This window comes from Mauremys mutica, unplaced genomic scaffold (genome assembly GCF_020497125.1).
Source record: "Mauremys mutica isolate MM-2020 ecotype Southern unplaced genomic scaffold, ASM2049712v1 Super-Scaffold_100198, whole genome shotgun sequence".
Taxonomy (NCBI): domain Eukaryota; kingdom Metazoa; phylum Chordata; order Testudines; family Geoemydidae; genus Mauremys; species Mauremys mutica.
Window position 1 is genome coordinate 187325 of NW_025423285.1, and position 20283 is coordinate 207607.

At 52.2% G+C, this 20283-nt stretch overlaps 1 long non-coding RNA gene across 1 annotated transcript; it reads left to right on the plus strand.

Moving 5' to 3' along the window:
• Window positions 1–2422: 2422 nt before the first annotated feature.
• LOC123359836 lies at window positions 2423–5329 on the plus strand. Its single transcript, XR_006575927.1, has 3 exons — window positions 2423–2621; window positions 3258–3354; window positions 5177–5329. It is a non-coding gene; the product is annotated as an uncharacterized LOC123359836 (long non-coding RNA).
• The last annotated feature ends 14954 nt before the right edge of the window (window positions 5330–20283 follow it).

The following is a 20283-nucleotide window of genomic DNA, read 5'->3' on the forward strand; positions in this document are numbered from 1 at the left end:
TCTGTCGTTTTGGTCTCCAGTGAACGAGTCGCCTGCAGAGAGTGAACACGTCACCTCACGTCACAGCCGCTGGGCGGGGATTGTCTGTGAGCCCCGCGCTGGGGGCGGGGCTTCAGGGAGAGACCCAGCCCCATAGACAGACTGGGGCAGGGAGATATTGGGGGAAGGGATGAGGGGATGGGGAGAGGGAGAGACCCAGCCCCATAGACCCTTAGGGGCAGGGAGATATTGGGGTCAGGAGGAGAGGGGGTTGGCAGAGACCCAGCCTGGGGTTCAGGGGAAATGGGGTGGGGTGGAGGGAGCTGGGGGAGAGAAGAGACATGTGGGGTGGAGGTTTGTGAAATGTTGGTCCAGGGCATCTGAGTCACCCCCAGGATATGCTGTGCAGGATATTGGGGGCAGGGGAGGGGATGGAGGGAGGAGAGACCCAGCCCCATAGACCCCTAGAGGCAGTGGGATATGGGGGGGCAGGAGAGGGGATGGAGGGAGGAGAGACCCATCTCCATAGACCCCCAGAGGCAGGAAATGAGGGGAGAAGGGGGGAGGGAGGGATCCAGCCCTATAGACCTGTAGGGGCAGGGAGATATTGGGGTCAGGAGGAAAGGGGGTTGGCAGAGACCCAGCACGGGGTGCAGGGGAAATGGGGGGGTTTGGAAGGAACTGGGGAGGAGAAGAGACACAGGACAGGACACATGTTGGGACAGGGAAACTGACTCACTTCGAATACATGCAGAACTGGGCAGGGTGGAGGCAGATCATGTTGGTCCCAGGGTAATTTCGGGGGGGGGCTCTGATTCCCCACTCAGCCGGGGGGCTCCCCTCTGGGCTGAGGAGCCCTGGGGTGGGGCAGGTGCAGGGGCTGGGTGTGTGTGTCAGGCTGGGGGAGCTGCCTGGGCAGAGGGGCTGGAACCAGGGGCGGCTCCAGGCACCAACACACCCAGCGCCTGGTTGGGGGGCAAGCTGGAGGGGGGGGCACTGCTGGTCACCGCGAGGGCAGCAGGCACCCCAGCCCCTCCCCCGCTCTACCCTCCTCACCCCACTCCCCTCCCAGAGCTGGGGGAGAACCCAGGAGTCCTGGCTCCCAGCCCTGCCCCTCCCCCATTCTACCCCCTATCTCCCACTCCCCTCCCAGAGCTGGGGGGAGAACCCTAACCCAAGCCCTGCCCCTCCCCCCTATTTCCATATGGCTCCATCCAACAGCCCCCCCCCAGTGGGAAGAGACGAGGCCAAGGGAGAAGCAGGCTGGGGGGGCAGGGCCCGGGACACGCGCCTTTGCGTCAGGAGCCGGAGGGGGGCGGGGCGGGGATGAGGAGTTGCGTTGGGGGGGGGGAGGTGTCAGGTTGACCCAGGGACCCGCCCTCACCTGGGCTGGAGAGGACGGAGGCGCCCCGGGGCAGGCTGGGAGTTGTAGTTCCCGGCTCGTCTCAGAGCGGAAGTGATGGACAGTTTGCTCAGACAACGCGCCCCCTCCCGATGCACTCTGGGAAGCGTAGTTCTCTCTCTCTCTGTCTCTCTCTCACACGCGGCCTCTATTGGCCGTAACTCCTCACTTCGCCGCGCCCCTCCCCGCTCACTGATTGGCGGAGAGAGCGCGGGACAGAGAGTCGGCGCGTGGAGGGAGGCCCCGGTTCCCTCGCCCCCCCCCCCCGGGCGCGCGCTGGGGCCGTTGGGATTCGAATCCCGCTGGTGGCCGGGGGGGCTGCGCGGCTCAGTCCCCGCAGGTGGCACCAGTGGGACCCACCACGGCGCTGCTGGGGGGTCCCGGAGCGGGGGGGGGTGGGGGACGCGGCTCGGGGACAGCCGGCGGGCAGGGCGGGGCCGGTCCGAGGGGCGCTGGGGTGGGACGGTGAGTGGCGGCTCCTCACGGGGGGGGGCGGGGGCTCAGGCCCCCAGTTCCAGGCACCAGCCCCTGCCGCGCCCCTGTCCCGGGCCCGTGGGATCCGGGCTGGGGGGGGGCAGAGGCAGCGCCGAGTGAAAGGGCTTCACCCCCCCCCAGCTGGGCCTGGGGGGGGCAGCAGCGGGGGGGGGGCTGAGCTGCCTGGGAGCAGCCCCACACGCGGCAGCCTGGGGCCGCGGGGCCAGGCGATGTCCCATCCCGGGTGCGCAGGGACCCAGGGGCGGCCCCAGCCTGTGAGTTGTCGCAGTTCAGGGGCTGCAGCCTCGTCACCCACACGGGCACTGTCTGAACTTCAGAGCAGCCCAGGATCCACCTCCCCCCTTCCCCGCGGCCCCGCCCTGCTCACCCCATCCCCCCTCCTCTGTCGCTCCCCCCCCCGCCTCACTCACTTTCCCCAGCCGAGGGGGCAGGCTCTGGGCTGGATTAACATGGGGGCGAATCAAATCAGGCCATGTCCCTGTGGGGAGGGGGTTTCACTTGTTGATAAAGGGCGGGGGGAGCCCTCAGTCTCTGTTTGATTGTGTCTCTCTCTCCTCAGGATATTGGGGTTGAGTTTCCTGGGTCAGACACTGCTGATTCAGAAAGGGATTAGACATTTATATGGATAATATCATCTTAACTTCGCTGGTATACAAAATGTAGAAGGGATATAAATCCTCATGCTTCAGGATATAAGCCTACCACTAACTGATGGGGGTCAGGAAGAAACGTCTCCTATGGGCAGGTTAATCCATAATTGTTTTTCTATGGGGTTTCTCAGACTTTGCTCTGACACAGCTGGGCCTGTGACTTGCCCTGAAAAATAGATCATTGGTGGGCCTTTATATTAGGGATCTGATCATTTTTTGTTTTACAGTAGTGTTTAGCTGTCCCAACCAAAATTCAGGGTCCCATTACAAAAACATAGTAAGAGATTGTCCTGTGCCTCAATTACAAGCTAAAGAAATAGACAAGATAGGCAAACAGTAGCATAAAGAAGTATTAACCTCCATTTATAGATGGGGAACTGAGGCACAGATGAAGGACCAGATTTTCAAAGGTATTTAGGTGCTTAAGATGCAAACAGATGCTTAAAGATGCTTTTGAAAATCCCACCAGCAGGTTAGGTGCATAACACCCACCGATTTCAATAGGAGTTAGGTGCCAAACCTAACTTAAGCACTACTGGTCTATTTCCTGTTCCAATTTTCACCAAAACCAATATGGTTCTGCTCACTGATGCCTAGAATATTCCTGGAATTTTAGAATTGATTGGATGTGGTGTTCACAAGTTCATGTTACAAACAGAGAAATGCCATCAGGTAGAGTGAAGAACTCACATTACTCAGTAAACAAGTTTTCAAATGTTTTTCTCTCACAGATCATTTCTTCAGATAAAGAATATTTCTTCTCCCAACCTGCCCTGCCTCACACCTACAGTACCCCGCAGCAACAAGAGAGCTCAGTGACATGAAAAGGTAATTTTAGGACAGGATTAAGGGCATGGGTGCAAACCAAGTGGTTTAAAAGTGATGGGTGCAGTCAGTCATTACATGGTGATGTACACAGTCTGTGACATCACACTCCATTGCCAAGGACACAATTGTGACATCTCGTGCAGAGAAGTGTAAACAAGAAGTGGGCAGCATTATCTTCTGCAAATATAAACAACTTGTTTGTCTGAGTGATTGGCTGAATAAGATATTATATTATGCCCATAACATCGCAGGCCATAGATGGTCAAAACACCTGGCTTTATGGTCACCACTGTGGTGATGGGACTTTAACATCACTGGTACCTGATGGCCATAGATGGTCAAACCTTGTGGGATTTTTCCTTATATGGACACTCAGAGCCACAAGTAACAGGTGACCCATCTCAGGCGAGTAATAAAGAGATTGTGTGATATGCCAGCCAGCCTCTGCCTATAAAGGCTGGAGCTGCCAGTTTGGCTCACAAGCTCCAGAAATCCCAACAAGAACAGGCTGGCTGCCTCTTGTAGGCAAGACTTGAAAGCCAGACACCTAGCGTGATGGAAACAAATAGAAGGCACAGAAGCTGTGACAGGTTAGATCACAGAGACCTCTGAAAGGGAGGGATGGAACTAGGGTGACCAGATAACAAGTGTGAAAAATCGGGACAGTGGTGGGGGGTAATAGGAGCCTATATAAGAAAAAGCCCCAAATATCAGGACTGTCCCTATAAAATGGGGACATCTGGTCACCCTAGATGGAACATTTTTACAGTTCTTGGTAATAGCAACACATTAGTTACAAAAATTACCATTAGCAATAACAACAAATTCATTGCAGGTGTCCACCTACAATCATTTTTGTCATCATGCCACACCTTTGGCTCAATACCATTGGGGTTTGGGTTAACCTTTTAGGGTTAATCTGTGGCTTCCCTTTGCAAACTTAAGTTCTCTCTTTCCTACTTGTTCTGAAGGATCAAACCCTGATTTTTCTTGCTTAACAGAATTCACTGGCTGATGGGGTGGGCTTTCTTTGGTAACACCTATTAGCAAGTCTTTCCTCTCCCTGCCAGCCAAGTAATTTGCATCAACACAGAAGCACAGACTGCTCACTTAAAGAATCAGAATGGAGACATTCCTGTTCCAACACCATTGTCTTCCCAACCAGCTGGCCAAACACAGCCACTTGGTTATAGAGCTGCTCAACTTTCTTATCAGCTCTTACTCCATCTGAGACCTTTTCAAAGCTATCCACACTGGAGCTTTCAAAAGGAAAGTCAGTGGATTTTTACATATCTTCCTAACCAGTCTTTAAAGGGTTAAGTCAGTCTGTGAGTTAATTAACTCTTTCTGGCCCTGTCGCCTTCCAATGAGATATTATATTACACCCAAAACGTCACAGGCCATATATGGTCAAAACAGCCGTGGCCAGGCTGGGCCTGGGACGCTTAGCTGGGGCCAGGCCGGGGCTGGCGAAACCAGGCCGGAGGGAGCCGCTCAGCCAGGAACGGGCTGAAGGGAGCCGCTGGGCTGGGCTGGGCTGGGCCTTGCCGTGCCTCCCTGGAGCCCTCCTCACGCTCCTTTCCCCTGGTACAGCCTTTGTTCCAGCTCAGGTGGTAGCTAGTGGATTTCTCATGATGGCCGCCCCATTTGTTCTCTTCCACCCAGATACAGATAGAAAAGTGATACATTTATAGAAATAGGATGAACACACTCAGTAGATTATAAGCTTTGTAATGATACCTTACAAGAGACCTTTTGCATGAAGCAGAGTCCAGTCACTTTATATTCACACTCATTAGCATATTTTTATAAAATCATATAGAATGGAACATGACAACAGCGAAGACGACGACAGCAGAGACACCTCCAAAGAAATGCCCTAGAGCCCTTGGGCCGTCACGCTTCAGGAATGTGCGTGAGGTACTAGGATACCTGGAGATGGGGGGTGTCCTGCTGGCCATAGGTCAGTGTTGTGAACCTCCAGTTGCTAGGCTGAGTTTATCCATCCCCTGGCAATAAAACATTGTCTTGTTTTCACAGCCACTTTCGATCTCCTGGCTTCTGCCCCCTACCCAGCTGGCAGGGCATTGTGCAACACCCTTTCCAGCCCACCTGGGTGCAGGAGACCAAGGAAGAGAGCATCTGCCTTCCAGCTCCATCCCATCTAGAGCAAGTGAGTGGAGGTCTCCAGAGCCATCGCCAGTGTGGTGGGAATGGCCCAGCAATAGGGCTCCCAGCACTTCCCTTGCAGGAGATTGTTCCCAACGTCGAGAGTCTTTGGGGAGGGCAGAACCTGCCAGGTGCTGAACACCCACAACCGCAAGCAGTGAAATCAGTGGGAACTGAGGGCGACTCCTCCCTCCTAGGATTGGCACCTTGTGAACGAACTTTCATTGAGGACTGTCCGGGTTCTGCTCTTTCTCTGGCCTGGGAGGGAGCGGGGCCTACTGGGGTGGAGGGAGCTGCTTGTCCAAACTAACGGAGAGCCCCATTGCTCTGGGAACATTGGGAGCAGCCTGTGCTGTGAGCTGCTGCCAGTGCGTGTGGACGGCAGCCCCCCTGCCCTGGGGTGGGGTGTGTGGTGAGGAGGAATTGCCTCAGCAGAGGGGACGTAGGCAGGGGAGCAGGCAGGCCCGTTAATGAGAGGCTGCCTTGAGCCCAGACTCATGGCTGCTCCCCACTCAGTTCCAGGATGGAGCGGCTGAAGCGGATGCTGAGGAGGAAGCCTGGGCAGGTGGCTCTGGAGCCAGTAGGGAGCAGCGTCCGTCTGCCCAGGAGGAGAGTGGCCCCTCTGTCCCCGCGGGCGGGGAAGAGACCAGTGGGCAGGCAAAGCGGAGGAGCTCTCTGACCTTCTGGAGGAAGAGAAAGCCACCAGTTCCCTTAGCAGGCCCAGAGGCACCTTCTGGTCCCAAATGGAGGTGGCCCCGAGTGATGCTATGTGGGGACCCAGGAGAGGGCGGGAGCCAGGCAAGGTGGCTCTGAGGCTTCCTTTCCAGGAAGCAGAGGAGGCAGCAGCCCAGCCCCAAGGCCCAGCAGAAGCCATCCACCCGCCTGGCCACCGAGGAGCCTCCAGCCAGCCCAGAGCAGGAGCTGGGCGGCTCCGGCACAGGAACCAGCAGCTCCGCCTACTCCCGAGGGGCCAGCAGCTCCTCTGTGGGGTCTGACAGCCCTGAGGTTGAAGGCTCCCTCTGTGCAGGTGAGGGGAGACCCTGGGGACAGGGGGAAGGACGGGGGCAGTGGGGGACTAGGAACACCCTGTGCCCATTGGGTCACCAAGGTGCCAGGACTGAGCCACGGGAGCCCCACTAACACCAGGGGGGGTGACACAGCCACACCCTGTGGCAGGGGTTGCTGGGCAGAGTCGGGGGAGCTCCAGCCTTCCCTGATGATGTTGGGGGGGGCTGATGGCTACGGGGCCCTGAGGCTGATGGGAGGGGCAGGGTGGGGCCCTCTATACCATGGGGTTCCTTGTTGAGGATGGGGGACATTGAGCCATTTCTCTACACTGCATCCCCCCAGTGGCAGCAGGGATTGTCCTTTCTCCTTCTCTCCCTGGTGCAGAGACCCCCCCAGTGCCCAGCAGCAGTGGGCTGGGAGGAGGAAGAGGAGTGGGTTGAGGAGGAGGAGGAGGAGGAAGAAGAGACGGAGGAGGAGGATGTGTCCCCTGAACAAGAAACCATCAGGGTCATCCAGCAGCACCTCCAGGGCAGAGCTGAGGTACAAAAATCCCCCAGCTGCGCTGCCCCCGAGTCTGTCCTGCCTCTTGTTCCATCCCCACCCACGCAGGGGGGTCTTGTCCCAGAGAATCCATCACCCCCAATGGGGGGAACTTCTCCCTTGTTACCTGGCACCCCAAAGTGGGGGCATTTGTCCCACGCAGGCCAAGGTGTCTGCTCCCCGCAGACACTGTCCCAGTTACAACCCCAGTCTGTGCAGGGCGACACTGGTTTCAGAAGCAGGGCGGTTTTCCCTGTCCAACTCCATGGGGTTCCTGAGCCGTGGAGCTGGTGTAGGTGGGTTGGGGAGGTCCCCACCTAACCCCCCCCCCCCTTCCCTCCCCCCAACTCCTAGTTGGTGGAGGACAGGGCCCAACAGCTCGGCTTCCTCCATGTTGTCCCATGTCTGTGTTTCTTGGCTCAGCAGCAGGGGCTGGACTCTCTGGAGCCCCAGGTCTCCAAAGCAGCCCTCGTGGAGAGCATTGCGGTGAGTGGGACCCTGTGTCTGGCCCCTGGGGCGAGGGACCCAGAAATGGGAGGAAAAGTTGGTGGGGCCGGAGGGGGAAGCAGAGGACAGTGGTTCCTGGGGCTGAGGGCTGGGGAGGGAGAGCTTCTGACACCGATGGGGAGCTGATAGTGGGGGAGTTAGGCCGTGTCTGCATCAGTCTACGAGCATTGGTATTTTCTTGGAATTTGTCAGACCAACCTAACTAACACCTAACCCACATTTGAACCTCTTTTCACACTCTTGCTCATTCTCAAGGTCTGCTTTGCCTCCAGACAGATCCGTTGTCTTTCAGGACAGCCTTGCTCTTTCTGTCTGTTTCACTCACTGAGGTGTCGGAGTGAACACTCCCCTTCACTCTATTCTCAGACAAACACTAATATTAACTGTTTGCTACTGATTTGTGGAGGAGAAGATGCCATTTCTGGGGGATTGTTCCCAAGCTGCAGTACTTTGTGTTCAAACATCTCCCAGCTTCCTTGGTAAAAAATAACACCAGGTTTCTTTGCAATATACATGAAAGAAGGAGATTTTCACCCCAGATAGGACTTGAACCCACAATCTCTGGCTTAGGAAGCCAATGCCTTATCCATTAGGCCACTGAAGAGCAGTAGAAAGAGGGATGGAAATTCCCTCTCATAATTGCACATTCCTCATATTCATTCAGAAGCCAAAAACCCCATTTAATGGCCTTACAGAAATGTCTGCATCCCCTGGCAGTGAGGCAACTGGGCAGGTCGCTGACAGAGCTGAGCACCACCTTTCTGCCAGCCATCTTTAGAGAAGAACCCCACCCTAGAGTCACCCCTCCCTCCTTCAGCACCTCCACGGCTGTGGCTCTGAGTGGCAGTAGGATGATTAGGGGGCGAATCCTGGGCTGGAAGAGGGGTAAGGTCGGCCTGTAAGGAGTAACCAGGTGGGGCAGACCCAGGGGGAGGCTGTGGGCTGCTGGTTGGTTGTTGGGATCTGAGCTCTAGATCAAAGTGGCACAGTGACCTGATCCCAGGGATATAGGGCCGATATAGTGACCCCCTTACTGGCCTCGGTGACCCTCAAACCCTTGTTACTAAGGGCATTGAGGAGTCTCTGTCCATTAATAACTTCTGGGAGCTCCCCAGCAGGCTGCGGGCGTCAGCCGCCTCCTGACACACAGGTTGGAGCTGTGCCAGCCGCCCCCTCACTTGCAGGCCCAATGTAAGAAGAAGGAGGCCTGGTGCTGGCAGAAGAGGGTTTTGATTAATCAACCTCTGTGTGCTGGGCACAGAAGGGGAGTTTATGCTCCCCCAGGGATGCCACTGAAGGCTCCTCGTGGGCTCCTTAAGGTCTGCTGGGAGCCATGATGTTCCCCTTTTGCCACCTCAAAGGCTCCCTCTTGGACACAGTGGGGTCACCCGCTGGCTGGAAGAGTGTGGGGGCCACGCCGCAAAAGCCCGTCTCTGAGCAGCCATGTCAGGGACTCGGGCTTAATCCAAGTGCAGAATCTTCAGTTGTGTATGTTTCGCTCCTTTCCCACTTCTGCCCAAGCGGCAAGGGAGAAGCGGAGGAGACAGGCTGGCCCGAAGATGCCTCCCTCCCACTTCCCTGTACACTGTGCAAAGCTCTTGGCCTGCCTCATGCCTCGTCAGGAAAGTGGGGCCATGCGGCCCAAGCCTGAGTCACGTCCGCAGCCTGGCCCGCCCCGCCCCGGCTGACGGCGCGCAGAGCCACGCGAGTCAATGGCAGGTCGAGTCGGGAGCCTCGGCTCTTTCCCCTGACAGCCACACACACAGCGCTGCCTAGCGCCCCCAGAGCCTCCCTCGTGTTCTGCCGCAGCAGCCGCCTGCCGGTGTGGGTGGGAAAAGGGGACCAGGAAGCACTGCAGCCTCATTCCAGGACAGGAGGCCCTCGCCACACCCAGGCCTGCCTCTTGCCTTCAGCTCAGGCAGCCAGAGGTGCCGGGGAGCTCCCTGGCAGGCCGCCGCTTCGCCTCAGCCATCTCTTGCCTCGGCTCTTGGTGCTCTGTTGGTCACCAGTTCGCTTGAAGGCCCAGAGGGAAAAGAAACAAGTGCATGGGTAGCAGAGGATGGTTTCGATCCATCGACCTCTGGGCCCAGCACGCTCCCGCTGCGCCACTCTACTGGCTCTTCATACCTTCACCCAGCCACCACTATCCGGATTAGTGCCTTACGCGCTCTCGCACTGGCAGAGAGATGCGCAGGCTGTCACTGAACTGAAGGAGGGAGATCACTTTTTGACAGGTTACGCCGCCTCTTAAAGGTGTTTGTCTGGATGGCAGCCCTGGTTCCCAGGTGTCTCCTGGGGGAAGAAAGTTTCTGTGCAAAATATTAAAACTTTTAACAGAGAGGAGGGAAAGGCCATGGCCACATGATGGGGCCAGTATGTACCACAACATGGTTCTTCTATGTGGGATGACTCTGAACATTGACTGATCTCCACTCCCTTGGATTTGAAGAGATGTTTAGTTGTGCATTTGGGAACCTATAAGGCTGAAGCAATGTTATGGATGGTGACACTACGATTGAAGGGTTATTTAATGTTGTAGAAATTGTTAAAAACACTGAGCTTAAACTGGAACTGCCTGTTATTAAAGACTGGTTTCCCCACGTCAGTTCCATAAGCTCTGCTAGAAACACCCTGGCTTCTCTCCTGCCTCGGTGGGAACTAGAGGGAATCGTCCCCTGCTGCCCTTGGCTCCAGGTTGGTTTTTCTGGGGAGGGGACGTGGAATTGATTTGTTCGCTGTTGAGAAGGAACCAGGCCAGTTCTCAGAGAACGAGAACTCCCAGCATCTTCCCAGCCCAACCCAGGCTGCTGCCCTGTCCCAGCCTCTGTTCCCCTGGGGGCCCTGCGTGTTTGACTCTAGAGCAGGCCGGGAGCAGCAGTTGAGGCAGAGGACAGCCTGGGCTGGGCAGATAAGAAGAAGTTTAGAAAGCAAAAAAGGTAAAATGGCAGTGGAGTATCACCTTGGACTCAATGGCATTTCTCCATTGGTCTGTCTGCTTTGGGGCAGGGACAATAACACGTCCTGCTGCATTCGTTATTTCAAATGGCAGTTTAGGATTTTCATTCTCACGGTGCATAAAGCAGGACTCAACCTTTGGCGAAAACTAAACAAGCTGCTCACAGATTCTGTCAGCCCCAATGAGCCATTTGGTGTGAGAGCTCAGACCTGCCCCGTCCCAGAGGAAGGAGTGGGGGTCATCTGTGTGGGGACTGGAGCACTGACCTACCCGCTCGTAACTCTCAAACATTCATTAACTATTATCAGTGCCTGTGAGTGTTATTTAAACCATAAGAAAAACCACACTGGGCTAGACCAAAGGCCGATCTAGCTCTGAATCTTGTCTTCTGACAGTAGCCAATAGCAGGTGCCCCAACAACCAGTCAACAAGGCCCCACTGGGAATTGAACCCAGGATCTCCTGTTTACAAAACAAATGCTTTAGCCAGCTAAGCCATGGTGCCTGTGGGTGGCTAAAATATACTGTCTGCCCACACCTGACTCCCTGCCATTGCCACTGGGGCCTGACAAGCTTTGCTTGTGTTTGGATTCTGCAAAGCAGAGGAACAGGTGACGTTTTCCTTACAAGTTGTGTGTGAGTGAATCTTTGGCCAGGTCTGCACTACAAAGTTGTTTCAGCAGAATTATATTGCTCAGGTGTGTGAAAAACACACAACGCTACCTCGGTCGGCAGCTTGTGGCTGGTGTACACACTGCAATGCCACGTCTGGCGACAAAACTGCCCTGTTTTGGTGACAAAATAAAACGACTTCGATGAGAAGTCTAAAGCTTTTTGCAGCAAACTTAAAGTGAGAGAGTGTCAGTGTGGACACTGGTGTTCATTATATCACCATAACTGGCCTCCTCCAGTATCCCACAATGCCCGCTGTGAACTCGCCTGCCCTGCATTCCTGCTAATGAGCCCTGGGCCCCTCCCCTTTCATAGCTCTGGGAAGTTCTGACAGCTGAGCCTGCTGCTCTGCTCCGGCAGCCAGGAGCAAATCACTGCCGTGGATGCTGCTCTCTCCTGCCCTGCGAACACAGAGCAGGGTGGTGGGAACTTCCTTACATTGGGGGGGCACCGGCATCCAAACTGTGATGCCTTCATGACACCCCTTCCCTCCAGGAGGCTCTTACCTTCTAAACAGGGACTTCTGTTTTCTAGTAAAATCACTGAAAGAGAAGGAGAAAACTCGAAAGAGGTTCCTCCTGGTGCTTAGTTCCATGAACCCGAATACTCTCTCAGTCCTCAAAGAGAGACCTGGAGAAGGAGACTTGCTGAAGCAAAGCCACAGGGGTCTCTGAGGTTCCCCTGGCCCCTCGCCCCTGTCCTGCCTGGCTGATGTCAGCATCTCTCTGTGAAGTCACCACCTCCCCACCAATAGTCTGAGGTCCTGCAAAAGGCCTTTGTGATGTCACTGCCACACCCCTCCCTTGCTGTGCTAATGTCCTGTCCCTGGCCAGGCACTGTGGAGGTTTGAGCTACTCCCTGTGGATCACCCCACTCAAGGAGCGTTCGTTCTAGGCAGCAAGCCGGCTAGACAGGGAAACATCAGACGCTGCTCCCAATGCTACACTCAGTTTTTCAGAAAGTAGTAAAATTTATGGCCAGAAGGGACCATTAGAGCATCTAATCTGACCCCCTGCATATCACAGGCCTCCTGTATGACACAATAGCTACTTTTGGAGCAAACACATTCCAGAAAGGCATCTAGTCTTCATTGAATGACATCAGGAGATGGAGAATCCACCACTTTCCTTGGTAGCTTGTTCCTGTGGTGAATCATCTTCATTGTTGAATATTTGTGCCTTAGTTGTAATATGAATTTGTCTCTTTTCACCTTCCAGCCATTGGGTCTTGTTATGCCTTTCTCTGCTCAATTAAAGAGCCCTTTAATACCCAATCTATTCTCTCCATTAAGGCCCTTCAACACTTCAGTGAAGTCACTTTTCATTCATGAAGGACCCCCCGCCGCCGAATTGCCACCGAAGACCCAGAGCTGAAGAATCTCCGGGGGCCCAGGCCCCACGAGAGTTTTCCAGAGCCCCCAGAGTTAGTGAAGGACCCCGCTCCAGGAGCCCCAAAGCACTCTTGTGGGGGGCCCTGTGGGGCCCAGGGCAAATTACCCCACTTACCCCCCGGGCAGCCCTGATGGGTCCTGGAGCTACTGATATTTCAGGACTCCTGTGAGACTTTCAGCTGGTTGGTTTGCACTCTGCTCTCATTGCTTCCCTCTCGGGACTCTCTCTTCTCCCTCTCTGCTGCTCTCCTCCCCTAGACATTGAACCCAGCCGTTGCTGCTGCTAACACCAACTGGCAGAAGAGCCTATAAGCCCCCTGCCTGAGGGGAGGCCAATGCATGTGGTCGGCCATAAGCAATATGATATTTTCTGTCTTATTCTCTATCCCTTCCTTAATGATTCCCAAGATTCTCTTTGCTTTTTTGACCGTTGTTGCACACTGAGTGGATGTTCTCAGAGAACTATCCGCAGTGACTCCAAGATCTCTCTTGAGTGGCAACAACTATTTTTGGCCTCGTCATTTTATATGTATAGTTGGGATTATGTTTTCCAATGTGCATCACTTTGCATTTATCAACAAATCTGTCATTTTGTTGCCCTTTCACCCAGTTTTGTGAGCTCTTTTTGTAACTCTTCGCAGGCTGCTTTGGACTTAACTTTCCTGAGTATTTTTGGATCATCTGCAAATTTAGCCACCTCGCTGTTTACCCCTTTTTCCAGATCATTTATGAATATGTTGAATAGCACTTGTCCCAGACCCCGTGGGGGGCACCACTATTGACCTCTCTCCATTTTGAAAACTGACCATTTATTCCTACCTTGTAACCTGTTATTTACCCATGAGAGGACCTTCCCTCTCATCCCATGAGAGTGTAATAGAGCAGAATAGGGCTTCCTTGGGAGGGGGAGTGAACTGAGAATATATCAGGGGGTTGTGCACATTTACTGTCCTGGTGAAAAAGTGTGTCTGATACTCAGTCTTTGCTGCTCCTGCCGGCTGTGACTGCTGAGGACATTTTCCTTCTCTCCTCCAGGGTCTCCCTTCTGCCAGAGTCTCAAAAAGTCAAGCTGCCCTGCAGACTATGGCAGAGCAGTTTGGTAATAGGCTGCAGGACTCACCACGTAAGAATGTAGCTGCTGTAGCACCTTGACTGTCCATGGGCCAAATCCTGCAGCCTTGGCAGCCCTGGATAACCTCCCACTGATGGTGATGGGAATTGAGCCTTTGTAACTAGCTGCTGGTACCTGAGGTCTCAGCTATGGATTAAACTGGTGGCAAACACAGCTTCAGCCAAAGAAGTGAAGGATGTAAGTGAAAGAGCAAAGCCGGCCATCCGGGGAGCTGCTGCAGTCCCATCACCACAGCTGGAAGGGAGAAGAGGAAAAACTCCCTAAAGTGCTGGGAGCAGCCCCGAGAAAAGGAAGTTTGTCAGTGAGATCAGTAGCAATAACTATGAAATGAAGGAGTGCTTTGTCCTCTGTGCCGACATGGTTGAATTGTGTTACTGTACTGTGAGAATAAGCTTTAAAATATCCTGCTCTAATTTCAGGATGGGTCTGTAACCATAATCAGTCTCTGTGGGAAGTGGCCTCTGGATAGTGATCTTTGGGAAGAACTGGCTGAAGAGCCTTCCTACTCACCAGAAGATCCTGGCTTGGCCTGCCAGTTCTTCCTTGCTGAACCTGGCTTTTCTGTCAGGCTCCTTTCTTTTATTTCTTCTAATGAAAAGAAAAGACCTCACTGCACAATCCTTGTTCAAGACACAGAGACCCTTCCTTGCAGCTAAGTCTTGTGGAAAGTGTTAAGTGGTAAATCTGGAGCTGATGGAAAGGTTACCATGACTCAAGTTGAGCTGAAGCTGCTGTGAGTGAAACACAGAGCACTAATCAGTATCTGATCATGGCAGCTTGTGGGAGAAGTGCATGTTAGAAGCCCTCTGTCAGCTCAGCTGTGGCTTTCCATGCACAGAGAGCCAGACAGCAAAAAGTCTGCAAGTCTTGAAGAAAATGGGGAATGTCTGTACTTTGGAATTTGAAGGTGTAGTCTTGGACCATCAAGTGTAGTGGTTGCAAAGGTTCTTTTGGGGAAGGCACCATGGCTTAGCTGCCTAAAGCACTTGTCTAGTAAACAGAAGATCATGGGTTCAACTCCCAGTGGTGCCTTGCTCTATAGCTTTCATCTCCTTTGCTCACATTTTCCTGTGTCTTTCTAGGAAACAGAAGAGACCTCCCTTGACAATCCAAGCTTTATCTCTCTCTTCCACCTCCACCTACAGATACCACCACACCAAGTGACTGAAGAGCTGATCAAAGGGGAGACCCAAGCTGAAAAGCAACCAGCCAACCTGTGGTGAGAAGCATCTAACTTTATAAGGGCACTGAAAGGGTTAAGATCAGCTTAGAATGTGTTTTGCTTTTATTTCACAAAAAAAGCGAGGAGTCTGGTGGCATCTTAAGGACTAAGAGATTTATTTGGGCATAAGCGTTCGTGGGTCAAAAACCCACTTCTTCAGATGCATGGAGTGAAAATTGCAGATACAGGCATAAATATATATTGGAACATGACATGAAGAGAGTTATCTTACAAGGGAAGAACCACTGTTGAAGGCCAATTCAGTCAGGGTGGATGTGGTCCACTGCCAATAATTGATGGGGAGGTGTCAATACCAAGAGAGGGAAAATTGCTTTTGTAGTGAGCCAGCCACTCCCAGTCCCTATTCAAGCTCAAATTAATGGTGTTAAGTTTGCAAATAAATTGTAACTCTGCAATTTCTCTTTGAAGTTTGTTTTTGAAGTTTTTTGAATGGCTACTTTTAAATGTTAATGAATGTGAAAGTGTGAATGTGTTAGTGAATGTGTAAATGGATTATTACTTGCACAAGTCTCATATGGTCTAGTGGTCAGGATTCCCAATTTTTACCTAGATGGCTTGGGTTCAATTCCTAGTGTGGAAGCAATCCAGAGCTTTTGCTCAGAGGGGAGGCAGGAAATGAAAGGAATGGGAAGGGATCCTGCCAGCAGGGGAGTTGGACAGTGTTCAGAGGGGATCCCAGAAGTGGGGATGGGGGGCAGACATCTGAAGGGAGATCAGGAAGGGATTCCAGCTGTGTGGGAAGTTGACACTCTGGAGAGCACAGGCCTGGCATGGGGAGTGGGAAGAGTGACTCTGTCCTTCTAAACTCACCACTGGCAGACTCGGCAGGACTGGAAGAATTACGTGTTTGTTGGTAAATGTCAATTTCTGTGTAAACACACAACCCAATGGCAAAATATTTCCATCAATAATAATCAAAATTGACAGATGGGCAAAGTAAGAAACATGCTGCTTGAGAACGTGTCCTGTTCTAATCCTATAGGGGTCCCTTCTGCCTTAGGCACCACCATGTGGGTGTTTCATTTCCCTCCCCATTTTCGCACAGAGACACAATTTCCTCTGCATGGATCCATGAACAGCAAAACCTCCCTGTGTCTCTGGTCTGAGCCAGGGCATTCGATTCCATTGAAACCTTCTCTCCTGCAATGGCAATGGTCAGACAGAGGGGATGCGGCCACCTTCCCCCCCTCCCACCCGGCAGTGAGATATTCCCTCTCCTCTCATGCTGCTGTTGTTATTCCATGAGTCATCAAGGATGGAATAAAAAGCTGAGTTTACTCCAGGGTGAGGAAAGAAAGGAGCCACCAACTCCCTGAAAAATCTCAGTGGCCAGAGAAAACCTGCCCTGCTATTGGAATCACAGAGGTGCTGGCGATACGATGGGAAGAGGGACTGTCTGAATGATGAAGGCAGGAAATGGACAACAAGCTACAGCAACGTCATTAGCCACAAACGCACTCTCCTCATGCTCCAGCCGGAAGGGAAATGGGCAGGAATTCTTGCTGTTCAGCCATGGCCATACGTACAGAGCTGCACAGCAGTGAGTGTGCTGGGGAAGCTGGTCTGAGCAATTGGAAATGACCCTTCAGTGAGAACAGAGCCAGAGTGTAGAAAGGCCCCTGTGTTAAGTGGTTGTGACTGAGGGCTTAGGGAACTGGGCTAGGAAACCATGGGTGTCTTTCTGTGGAGGTTTGATTCTTGCCAGCTAGGCAAGGCTGGTGTGTGGTGTCTCCATGGCTGCACTTTCAGGGTATGGCTACACTTGCAAATTTGCAGCGCTGCAGCAGGGTGTGAAAACACACCCTCTCCAGCGCTGCAAATTGCGGCGCTACAAAGCGCCAGTGTGGTCAAAGCCCCAGCGCTGGGAGCGCGGCTCCCAGCGCTGTCCGTTATTCCCCACAGGGAGGTGGAGTACGGACAGCGCTGGGAGAGCTTTCTCCCAGTGCTGGGGCTTTGACTACACTTAGCGCTTCAAAGCGCTGCCGCGGGAGCGCTGCCGCGGCAGCGCTTTGAAGCGCTAATGTAGCCATAGCCTCAGTGTCTGATCGCCCACAGTGCCCCAGGGAGCCAAGTCTAGACGTATTCAGAGGCTAAGGACAAATCAACATTTCAAACAGTGAGTCTATGCTGCTGCAGCTCAGTAATGGAGATGCTCTATGCCAGGGTTTCTCAAACTTCCTTTCACTGCAACCCCCTTCTGCCAAAAAAACTTACTGCATGGCCCTGGAAAGAGGGACCAAGCACCAAGCCTTTCCACACGGGGTGCGGGGGGCAGGGGGAGAGCCAAAGCCTGAGCCCCGCCCCCATGGGGGAGGGCAAAACCAAAGCTTGAGGGATTCAGCCCTGGATGGTGGGGCTCAGACTTTTGGCTCCAGCCTCAGGCCCAAACAAGTCTAACGCCAGCCCTGGTGACCCCATTAAAACAGGGTCATGACACACTTTGGGGTCCTGACTCACAGTTTGAGAACCACTGCTCCATTCTGATGGGAGAGAGTTTTCCTGTCAGTGTTGTTAATCCTCTTTGTTCAATCTGCAACTCTGAATAAGACACAATTATTTAGTTCTTAGCTCCAACACCTGGCAATTTGCTGACCAGGCCTATCTTAGCAAGCAAGGCTTTCTGTTCACCCAGCTTTCTCTTAGCTGATCACGATTTGCTAGGCCTCCGGTCCCTTGACCATACTCTGGACTTTGGGTCTGGAAAAGAGCTGGCACAATCCATAGACCAGGTGGTTATATAAAATGCACATGGATTTTAACCGTTCAGTAATGGCAAAGTTCTTGGTTCAGGCTTGTAGCAGTGATGGAATAAACTGCAGGTTGAAATGAAGTCTCTGGAGTCCATCCACAGCTGGGATGGGTCATTCAGTCCTTAAGAGAGCTTCAGTTTGTAGCAAAGTCCCTCCAGGGGTATGAAGCAGGATTGAAGACAAGCTGGAGATGAGGCATCAGCCTTGTATAGTCTCTTGCCAAGTGGTCTTTGCTTTCTTTGTCTCAAGGACACTCTATCCAGCATGTGGCATAGAAAAACCTTAGAGTTCTGTCCACAGGCAGGTCCCTGCACACCTTGCTGAGTCACAAGGCGTATCTGCCTTCTCTCAATGGGTCAATTGTATAGCTGATGGTCCTTAATGGGTCATCAAGCAGGCTAGGCAGAATTGACACCAACTTGTCTAGGGTGTTTCCCAGAAGCAGAGCACAAGTTTGAAATACGGGCAGCATAGAGCCAATATTCATAATGTCAACTACAAAAATGATACACATCTAGAGATAGCATCATTATAATCAGCCAATCAGAACCTCTCCATAGACCCCTTACACGACACCCTTTCTACCATATTGGCTGCAAATATAGAACAGTGGTCCCAACGGTGATCTATACAGTTACAGATTATGTCAATAACATCACAGGAGGTGACACGGCATCAGTGAGACTGATACTGGAATACTGCCTCCAGTTATGGTGTCCTCATTTGAAAAAGATGTTGTGAAATTGGAGCTGGGGCAGCAAAGAGCCAATAAATGTTCTGAGGGCTGGAGAAAAATGCCTTCTAGTGAGCTATTGAACGAGCTCAACCTGTTTAGCTTATCAAAAGAAGATTGAAAGGTGACTTCATTGAAGTGTTGAAGGGCCTTAATGGAGAGAAAAGATTGGCTATTAAAGGGCTCTTGAATCTAGCACAGAAAGGCATAACAAGACCCAATGGCTGGAAGGTGAAAAGAGACAAATTCATATTACAAATAAGGCACAAAAATTCAACAGCGAGCTTGTTTCACCACAAGAACAAGCTACCAAGGAAAGTGGTGGATTCACCATCTCTTGATGTCATTCAATGAAGACTAGATGCCTTTCTGGGATGTGTTTGCTCCAAAAGTAGCTATTGTGTCATAAAGGAGGCCTGTGATATGCAGGGGGTCAGATTAGATGCTCTAATGGTCTCTTCTGGCCATAAAGTCGACTAATTTCTGAAAAACTGAGTGTAGCATTGGGAGCAGCGTCTGATGTTTTCCTGTCTAGCCAGCTTGCTTCCTAGAACGAACGCTCCTGGAGTGGGGTGATCCACAGGGAGTAGCTCAAACCTCCAAAGTGCCTGGGCAGGGGCAGGACATTAACACAGCAAGGGAGGGGTATGGCAGTGACATCACAAAGGCCTTTTGCAGGACCTCAGACTATTGGTCAAAGGTGGTGGGGAGGTGGTGACCTCACAGAGAGATGCTGACATCAGCCAGGCAGGATAGGGGCGAGGGGCCAGGGAAACCTCAGAGACTCCTGTGGCTTTGCTTCAGCAAGTCTCCTTCTCCAGGTCTCTCTTTGAGGACTGAGAGTATTCGGGTTCACGGACGTGAGCACCAGGAGGAACCTCTTTCGAGTTTTCTCCTTCCCTTTTCCTGATTTTACTAGAAAACAGCAGTTCCTGTTTAGAATGTAAGAGCCTCCTCGAGGGAAGGGGTGTCATGAAGGCATCACAGTTTGGATGCCGGTGCCCCCACAATGTAAGGAAGTTCCCGCCACCCTGCTCTGTGTTCGCAGTGCGGGAGAGAGCAGCATTCCACGGCAGTGATTTGCTCCTGGCTGCTGGAGCAGAGCAGCAGGCTCAGCTGTCAGAACCAGGGCTGTCCTTAGGATTTGTGGTGCTCTAGGCGAGATTATTAAATTGGTGCCCCTGTGCCTGATCTGCTCTTAGCAAGACAAATATAAGCATACAGTATTGGAAAACTTGCCACATTCACGTTATTAAAACCAGTTTAACTTAATGAAGCACACTGTAATGCTGATGCACTAGCACTAAAGAAGTAGCACTATAGAAAAAATTCTGATTTGACAGAATGATGCAAATAATATAATTTTTTTAATTTGTCAAAATGTTATTGGAAATTTATATGAAGAGGTATTGAAACAAAGATTTGTTTTTAATTAAAAGCAATCTTTCTGGCTTTTTTGGCTGCAAAATCAGTTTAATAAGCTGGGTCTCCAAACAGTGGGAAAATATAACCCTAGTTTTACTGCTAGGTAAAGCACAAAGTGACCAAAATGAAGTCAGCACAGAATCATCTCATCTAGATTAAGGTAGCACAGAAATGTTACAGAAGTCCTATTGTGCCTTATTTTGTTTGGAAAGACATTAGCAATAGCAGCACATTCACATGATAAATCACTGCCTCTAAAGTTCCATCAAAAACTGACATTTTCACAGCTCTAGCATGATCTGCTGCACAGATTCTTCACAAGGAAGTGTCCCTGGCCTTATTAACTCATATTAACTATGTATTTACTTTATGAAAGTTGGAGAAAACATTGTGAAAATGTAAAAC